The sequence below is a fragment of the Nannobrachium achirus genome (assembly GCF_963921795.1).
Source record: "Nannobrachium achirus genome assembly, chromosome: 6".
Lineage (NCBI taxonomy): Eukaryota > Metazoa > Chordata > Actinopteri > Myctophiformes > Myctophidae > Nannobrachium > Nannobrachium achirus.
This window is the reverse complement of record NC_137815.1, coordinates 51,030,935-51,040,904: the sequence shown is the minus strand read 5'-3', so window position 1 is coordinate 51,040,904 and position 9,970 is coordinate 51,030,935.

The window sequence follows — 9,970 nt, the reverse complement described above, 5'->3', positions numbered from 1 at the left end:
AGATTTGGTGTAGAGGGGGGGGATCACACCTAGTGTGAAGTGAGCGTGCTATGTATGAGTTAATGTCATTAAGTGTCACACGAATAGAAGCATATTAGCCAATGTGACCATTGGTTCTCAAACGTTTTTGGCTGCAGTACCCCCTTATACTGATTTCTGAAGCCGAGTACCCCTTTCCCCTGGCTACAGCATTTTGCTTAGAAATATTGACATCGAAAGTCCAGTCCCCATGCCAATATGTTCAAAATAAAACAGCGTAATGGCAAATAAATGTTGCATTCAATAACAGTTGTACTGATCAAGGCAATGACGTAATTTGGTTTAACAATTTACAAATGAGCAGGTTCGCACAAAATCTGTCAATTTTTTATCACTGACCATAACACTAAAATACATGATTTTTTTTTGTTTTTGTTTTTTTCACGTACCCCCTGCAGTACCCCCACGTACCCCCATTTGAGAACCACTGCTGTATGCTACCTTCCAGCGGTTAATACATCACCCTGACTTTACTCTGGTCTCTCTTTTTTCTATAAGTGCACCCAGAGAGGGTGTTTGTGAGGTGAAGTCAGCTACGTGGACAGCTCAATCCTCGCTCTCTGTGGTCTCATGTCTTGTCCATTACTCAGCTAAACTGCGTGTTACACCCACAGACCTCCCCCTCCCACCACCACTCCAGAAGGATCTCAACGTTTTCAACAGAGCACGGAACGACGACGTCGTAAATCAGGGAACCGAGAGCGCGCATCGGTGATCCTTACGAGCGGCCAAAGACTGATCACCCTGAGTCACGCTCGCTTTATCATCTTGTAGATGACGGTTTACTGTACACTACAGAGTAACGTGTTCTGATGCCGAGAACTTTAGCCGCAGGTACAAGGCAACCTTATGCCTGATATATCGTTGTTGTCGGGTGAAAACCTTGTATGTCCAAAATCGTTCGTTTTGCATTTATCATTTTAAAAATGATTTAAACTAGTGAAAACGTATAGGTTCCGAACGGAACCATGTTTATTTAATACCGGAGGACAAGGTCCCCCATTGGGATATCAGCGCCATCTGGCGCTGCAACAGAGTAAAACTCATAAGCTCCCGTACGAGAAATATCATTTGTCGGTAGGGCTGTCAATCACAAACGAGGGCACCGCCCCCGAGTGTATATAAGCCCTGCGGGCTATCATAACTTCCTCTAAAGCCGCACCTCTGCGCCCGCAACTAGCGAACCGAGGGGCTTTATTCTGGGGGACCTTGTCCTCCGGTATTAAATAAACATGGTTCCGTTCGGAACCTATACGTTTATTGTCATACCTCCAGACAAGGTCCCCCATTGGGACTCATATACTCCCCGAGAAGTCATGAACCGACAAGACTGTCGTGCACACCGACCACACCCGGAAAGGAGGTCCTGTCAACCGACGTGACCCCTTTCAGGACTGATCCGACCCAGACCCACAGGGCCTGGGCGTGTTCAGACAGAAAAAGACCCTGACAGACCGAGGCCCGCCTTATGCACTAAGGGCAGACACAGGTCCACCTTATAAAATTGCAATAATATAAGGGAAAAACTCAGGGTCCCCCCACGTATCCTAGAGACAGCAACATGCTATCTCAGGAAGGGGAGAGAGCCGCCCCACTACATAGTAGGAAGGGCAGCAGCACCCAGAACCGTATGCGCCATAGCAGAAGGCGCAACGTCCAGGTGATAGTAGGTCGCAAAGGTAGACGGCGAAGACCAATTCGCCGCTGCACAAATCTCCTCAATGGAGACACCTTTGGACAAAGCCCAAGAGGTAGACACACCCCTAGTACTGTGGGCCTTAAGTGCTTCCGGCACTTCAGACCCAGACCGGGTGTAAGCCAACCTAATAGCATCCACAAGCCATCTCGACAGAGTGGGTTTGGACACCGCTTTTCGTTGACGGGCATTCATGACCACGAAAAGCTGAGAAGTAGACCTGCTGTCCACCGTCCTATCACAGTAGGCCTTCAGGGCCCTAACTGGACAAAGACAATGAAGACGCCTATCCTCCTCTGATGCAAACGGAGGAGGATGGAAAGCCGTCAAAACAACAGGTTCCTTCGGGACCACTCGGTTCTTAGGAATAAAACTCAAATGAGGTTTAAGAAGAACCTTGGAGTCATTATTGAGAAACCTCATACAATCAGGGCTCACAGAGAGCGCATGAAGGTCGCTCACACGCTTAGCCGTAGACAAGGCAAGCAAAAGAGCTGTTTTGAAACTTAAATGTTTCAAAGAGGTCCTCCCAATCGGTTCAAAGGGTGCCTTGCAAAGGCCCTCAAGAACCACTTGTAGATCCCAAACAGGAAACAAGGCTCTGGTCACAGGTCTCAAATGGTCCACACCATGCATGAACTGGACCACCTCAGGGATTTTAGAAAGGCCTTTGCCTGCCACCCCCAGGTGGCAGGCATCAATAGCCGCTAAATAACCCCTCAGTGTAGAGAACGCCAGACCAAGGTCCAGGCGGTCCTGCAGGAAATCTAACACCTTCTGGGCCGAAGCTATATGAGCCACCACAGGTGGCTCCTGTAGCTCACACCAGTCCAAAAAGGCATTCCATCTTCCATCATACACAGCCCTAGTAGAGGGGGCTCTAGCACTCTGAATAGTGGCTACAACCATCGGTGAGAAGCCTGCTGCAAGCAGGTTCTCCCTCTCACGGGCCAAACCCACAGGTCTAGGCCCCGTGGGTCTGGATGGAAGATCTCGTCCCCTGCCTGGCGCAGCAGATCCCTGAGCAAGGGAAGCCGCCAAGGGGGTTGAGAGAGCAGTGGGGTGATCAGAGACCTCCACACTCCCCTGGATGGTGTCACCAGAAGAACCTCCTGGTTGGAACATCTGATCCTCTCCAGAGTGGGAAGAATCAGTTCCAGGGGTGGAAACGCGTAGAGAAGACCTTGTGGCCATTCGTAAGCAAACGCGTCCATCCCCAGAGGAGAAGGTCCCCTCACTGAAAAGTAAAGGGGGCACTTCGCGTTCTCCTGGGAGGCAAAGAGGTCGACTCGCGGTCGACCGAACCTGGAGAAAATCTGCCTCACCACCGCAGGGTGGAGAGACCAATCCTCGTAACGAGGCTCCCCCCTGGACAACAGATCGGCGCCGCCGTTCTGAAGGCCCGGGACATGGGAGGCCCTGATGGACCTCAACCGAGGCAAGCACCAGAGGGTCATCTCGCGCGCCAGCTGATCCAGCGTCCGCGAGGAGAGGCCGCCCTGTTTGTTGAGATAATACAGGGCCGCCGTGTTGTCCGTCCTGACCAGGACATGGCAACCCCGGAGAAATGGTTCGAAATGCTTGAGCGCCAAGTAGATCGCCATTAATTCCAGATAGTTGATGTGGTATTCCAACATGGCCTGGGTCCAAAGACCCCTGGCTGAGCGCCCCTCGTGGGTGGCGCCCCACCCCGAGCGGCTGGCGTCTGTGGTGATCACCTTGCGTGACACCACTTCGCCCATGGAGACCCCACTTGTCAACAACGCCTGGTCCCTCCATGGGACCAGAGCGTCCATGCAGACCTGGCTGACTGTCACCTTCCTGTACCCTTGCAGGGAAGGAATCCTGAGCGCCAGTGACCACCGCTGGAAAGGTCTCATATGAAACCTGCCCAGACGCAGAAGTTGCACTGCTGAAGCCATCAGCCCAGTCAACTTCATGCACTCCTTGTACCTGACCACCTGGTTCAGTCGGAAGGAGCCCAGACAAGCCAGAAACCTGTCCACCCTCTCCGGGGAGAGGCGAGCGGACATGGTGGCCGAGTCCAGAGATATTCCTATAAAGGAAATCTGCTGGGAGGGTAACAACATACTTTTGCCAAAGTTGACGTTGAAACCCAAGGCCTTCAGGTGTGACAACACCAGATTGGTATGGCGCGCCGCTTCTGAGCAGGAGGCGGCGGAAATCATCCAATCGTCTATGTAGTTCGCCAGCCTGACTCCCTGATGCCTCAGTGGAGCAATGGCTGCCTCGGTCACTTTCACGAAAACCCGAGGGCTCAGAGAAAGACCGAAAGGGAGGACCGTGTACTCGTACAGGCGCCCCTCGAAGGCGAACCGCAGGAACTTCCTGTGTGGGGGATAAATGATTGAGGATGTGCTGATAAGCGTCCTTCAGGTCCACTGAACAGTGGAAATCCCCCTGTCTCACTGATTTCATCAGTGACTCTGACGTCAACATCCTGAATTTGAACTTTTTCAAGTGCTTGTTCAGAGCACGTAAGTCCATAATCGGACGCAGCCCCCCTCCTTTTTTCTGAACCAGAAAATAACGGCTCCAGAAGCCTAAACGGCTCTGGTCGCGTGATAACTCCACTATAGCGCCCTTGCGCAATAGTGAGCTTATCTCCTCCCTCAAGGCATCGGCCTTCAAGCCGCGGGCTCGAGTATAAATAACCTTGCTGGATAGGGAGGGTTTTTTCGCGAACTGTAGTCTGTAACCCCGCGTCACCGTCCGAAACACCCAGTGATTCGGATTGCAACGTTTCCATTGCTCTGCACACTGTGCTAACGTGTTGCTGAGCAACGGAGAAGCCTTGGGGTTGTACCGCCTGAGCGGAACTACTGGGCCGGGAGGGAAAGGTTCCATATCCGGGCACGTATCCGTATCCGCTAGACGGCCGGAAGGCGCGGAGTCACCGGCGGAAAGAGCGTTTCCGTTTCCGGTACGCTTATTTCCGTATCCGGTGGGGGACGAACACGTGACCTCCGGGCCGGAAGGCGCGGAGTCACCGGCGGAAAGAGCGTTTCCGTTTCCGGTACGCTTATTTCCGTATCCGGTGGGGGACGAACACGTGACCTCCAAGAAGCCTCGCTTGTTAATAATACATGCGACACACAACGTGGAGCCCGGGGGACAGGGTTCATCGCATAAGTAACATAATCCCCGGCTCGGGGAATTGTATTTACGTTTATAACCTGTGCTAAGGCCTTTATATGCTTCCTTGCGGGAAGACGAGGCCGACCCTGGGTGATATGTGTTGGCTTCTTCCCTGACGCTAAGACCAAACTCCTGTCCTGAACTAGAGTCGGCATAACAGTGCCGCTCGGTGGAGACAGAGGGGTATTGCACACTAGAGAGACTATACCACTGTGAATAGGAATTAGCTTGTCTGGGAACATTTTGCAAAGAGAAATATTCTGCTTGTAACCTGTCTGCATGACTGGAGGAAGCGATATTTTCTGAGTGGAAAGAAATTCCAGCCTGGACTTCTCTACACTGGTTAAATTCATGCAAAATGGGGTCGTCTGTAGTAAAGCAGGTGGGTTTGAAATAAACAGGCATTGTTTCATCAACACACTTTTTATTACAGGCACTGGAGGAGAGCACAGAGGAGGAATAAACATTGATTTCTTTGCATAAGAAAAATTGTTCATATTGTCCAAACGTCTGCGCTTGCAAGGGGGGGTCCCCTGAATTTTCAGGGGGACCCCGCCAGAGTCCAGTGTCACTTTCGCGGCGGCTTCCCACGGGCTTTGTGGGAGCTGGCCGGTATCCCGTGCCTGGGAGGGTGGCGGGATTGAGAGCGGGCCTGAGCCCCCGCTGCAGTGCGAGGGGGTCCCGCGGAGGAAGAAGAGGGGGTCCTAGGGGGATTGTTCTGTTTCCCCTGCTTGGAGGAAGAGCGCCCCCTGTCAGCCTGACCAGGGGCCTTGCTCCGTCCCTGTCTCTTTTCCTTTCTGGGTACCTGGGGGTCCGTCGTGGCTCCCAGGAGCTCCAGAGTGATCTTCTTATCCGCCACCTCCTGGCGGAGAAGCTCCAGTCCACCGCCCATGAGGGAGGTAGGGTGGCCGGGGAGGTCTTGCAGGATCTTCCCGGTCTCCTCTCCGGAACTGCCAGGACACTGTACCTTGTCTAGCCACCTGGCACGTTCCGCCTGGATGCAATAATCCATGCCATGTCCAAGCCACTCGATCGCGTGGACATTCAAGTCCATCAGCATGCGCAGCGACTTGTCCATTTCCTCCACCAACACGTCAGGCACCTCCCGCATCTAGCTGAGGAGGCGCCTGGTGGAGGAAAGCAGCAGCTGGGTGGCGTTCATCGTCCTGGCTGCCAGCGCGGACGATCTGTAAGAGTTCCTCACCCTTGAAGACTGCTTGTCATCAAAGGCTATGGCAAACCCAGGAGGCTTCTTACCCACGGCCAGATTGAGGGGAGGCCGGCCTCCAGGACCGGTCCGCTCATGGTTGGGCTTGAGGCTCCCTACCAGGGACTGGGCCATCAGCTTGTCCATGGGAGGGCACAAGGGGATTCCCGCCTTCTCTGAGTCGCGGTAATCGACCAGGAAGGGGAGCTTGGGGGGGTCCTTGTGTGTAGTCCAGGTTGAGTGCAGGGCCTCTGCAAAGCCTGGGACTAGTGGTAGCTTTTCCATCCGACGCGGGGGAGAGGACTCCAAATCCTGGCCCAGGAGAGGAATCCTAGCCCGTGGTCCGAGTGGCGCATCTCCGAGTGGCAGCTCCAGGCCACAACGGATGGCGGCGCGTTCCAGCACCGAGAGCTCGTCCATGGGGATGGAGTCTGGGTCTTGCGCCGCTGCCCCTCTCGCCCCAGCCGGCATGGAAGGGGGGAGAGAGGCAGAAGGGGCTTGGGAGGACGCGGCGGAGATGGAAGCCTCGGCATGAGGAACCACCCTGGCCGCGCCTCCGCCCTGTCCGGAGGGGAAAGAGGACTCGTCCTCCTCCGAGTACTCACCCTCCGTGTCCAACTCCTCCATGTCGTAGTCCTCTAGCTCCGGTTCGTCTCCGTCGCTAGCATGCCAGGAGACGGGGCTAGGTGGCCGCATAGCCCGTAGCTGGGGGACGGAGAAGGAGAGAGGAATGTCCCCGACGACTAGAGGGTGGAATTCCTTGGGGGGGACGATCCACGTTGTAGCTGGCGGAGAAACAACGTGGGCGGTCTTGCATGTTCTCTTCTTGGGCACGGCACCAGTCGAGCCCGTCGGAGAAACAGCAGTGGAAACAGGGGCCGCAGACCCGCTAGCAACGGGGCTACCGAAGCTAGCAGAGGGCGAGGCCGCTGGAGGCCTAACCACGTGGCGAGAAGCAGCGCTGTGGCGTACAGCGCTGTCCGGCACACGAGGAGAGGTGTCTGGGAGGGTTCCGGCGGAGACCGTGGTGTGAAGGCCGTAGCCTGCGGCAGCGATCTCGCATCGTGCCTCGAGGGCTGGAACATCGTACTGGAGGCATTCAGCACAGTTCACCCCCGTGGCCGGGGCCGGAGGGGACAGAGAGGCCAAGGCGTGTCCTACCCCCATGCAGACAATGCAGAACGGATGTGTATCTTCATTGGCGATGAGGCCTTTGCAGCTGGGAAGGCCGCACTTCTTCGGTACCCTAGCTAGCAGGCTGCTAACTGTAGGTCGACGAGCTGCCATCGTGAGCTAACCGAAGCTAAGCGAAGCTAAGCTAAGGCAGGGAGACACGTGGCAGAACGTACAGAGAAGAAGTAAAGACTCAAAGCGAAGTGAAGAAAAAGACCGAACTGTTAGGAAGAATAGAATTAGAAACGTACAGGAGAATAATCTCTAAAGGCCAGTGGCCGACTTTCCTAGTCAACGCTTAGGCTAAACTTTAAAGAAAATTATACTTATATGGCTGAGTTCGCGACACTAGTTGCAGGTAAGCAGAGGTGCGGAAGAGGAAGTTATGATAGCCCGCAGGGCTTATATACACTCGGGGGCGGTGCCCTCGTTTGTGATTGACAGCCCTACCGACAAATGATATTTCTCGTACGGGAGCTTATGAGTTTTACTCTGTTGCAGCGCCAGATGGCGCTGATATCCCAATGGGGGACCTTGTCTGGAGGTATGACAATAAACAGTAGACTCTAGTAGCATTCATTGCATTAACTTACCCAGGGGGGATGTGTGCACACCAAACTACAGTACACGCATGGTCTTAAATGAAATTTGGAACATGCCACACTCAAACAGTGTGGCATGTTCCAAATGTTTCACAAAAACAACTGAAAAACAACTGACATTTTGGGGGAAATTGAATAGTCAGCTTCCCCAGTCCACTCCCTCTTCAAGTGTATTGTTATGAATTGTTTATTTGACTTTTATTTAACCAGGAGTAAAGTCCCTTTGAGATAACATAAAATTATTTTCCAAGGGGCTCCCGCCCCGAGATCACAACAGACTGCATTGCAAATTAAAACAAGACAACTCAACACAGTAAAACTACTGGAATGAATCAAATGAAATGAAACGAAATAACTTGGATTAAAACTTAGACGGACACATTATGTGAGTCGAGCATTGAAATGAGCGTTCAAGTTGAGTTCAAGTTCAACCATTGTTCTCGTTCTGCTTCATCGCTAATGGCCTCTAACCACTGAAGAGATTCATATTTTCATATTTGATCATATTTATGATCAAATACGAGTGCGATTGAATATAACGATGCACATTGTCTCTGTCGGGTGGAAACCTCATTATGTTACTTTTTAGGATTCAAATTAAAAAATCTACAAGCTCAAATCGCACCGCATTTAGAGATTGTAGACCTGCTACTTTTCATGCTTTTGTGTGGCGTCGTACTATGATCAAGCAGAGCGTTAATTTACGAAAACACAGAAGGTTATAACGTGGAGATAAAGAGTTTTCTGCCTGACAGCAACGACAGTTCTTGCAGTATACTTTTATATATATAAAAAAAAAATAAGAAGTTTAAAATCATAGAAGTACAGACAATGTACAGTACAGTGGGGACGGGCCGTCCCAGGGGAGGTTAGGATGAAAGACGATGTCAAACAGTGTGGCATGTTCCAAATGTGAAGTGTCAGTCAAACGCCGGTGATTCTGTTGCCCTCGGTTACATCAGACTCCCTCGGAGACACTCAGAAGTGTGCAGGGGCGTCACAAGGGAGGGGGGGGGGGGGGAGTGGGACTGAGTTACTAGGGCCCTAATTATTTTATACTTTAGCTATTGAAAAATAATGTGTGCAAATCTTTGAATATTATGTTCCAGGGGGGGGGGGGGGGGGGGGGCCTGGAACTAAGTATTTTGAGATGGGGGGTCCATGGCCAAATACATATAATGTTGGGGGTCCTTCACATGAAAAGGTTTTGAGCCTTAGAAGGATTTGAAATATTCAAAGACTTTTCACAAATCTTCAAAAATAGCAGATCTACGAGCTCACAGCGCAGCACTCGGTGCCACGCTGTGAGCTTGTATATCTGCCATTTTTCAATAGTTAAAGTACAATATAATGCGTAATAATGCGTTCCCGGTCTAAATGGGTTAAACCCCCTCCCCCTATGAAGAACATTCATGGGGGGCCCGCAGTGAATCCTTGTACCCAGGGCCCAGAAGTTGGTGTGACACCCCTGCTCAGAAGTGTGTGTGTGTGTGTGTGTGTGTGTGTGTGTGTGTGTGTGTGTGTGTGTGTGTGTGTGTGTGTGTGTGTGTGTGTGACACACTCTCTGTATACATTTCCCAGAGGTTAGATAGATCTATTTGTTCTCCAAGCCTCCATTATTCAAAGTCTTGCGTGTCCTCTCCTCCTACAGTGCAGTATCTTTTCTGAAGCCTCCTCCTATCATCATCACCACGCTTCACTCCAGCCGATATCATGCATATATTTCATTGGCTACTGGAGTGAAGCCGTGCCTCCTAAAAGCAGATGACAGCCTATCCAAAGAGAACGTTGTTTCATTATAAGGAACCGTTTTGGGTCACACTCTCAGGCACAGTGCACACATAGACATCAAAAGGGGGCTTGAGCCCCTGCCCTTTTATCCGTCAAAAGTGCCCTCTCCAGAGCATGCATGCAGTTTTTACTATGGTGAAAGAATTACAAATGCCAAAAATGTGTTAAAATGAACACAGATTTTACTGTACTAATTTATATGCTTCATCTATTCAAAAATAGTGTTAATTTGGACAGCGATCATCATGGCTTAGTTTTGTTTTTTCCCGTTTTTGTTGAAGATATTTCGTTTTTATTCTAGGA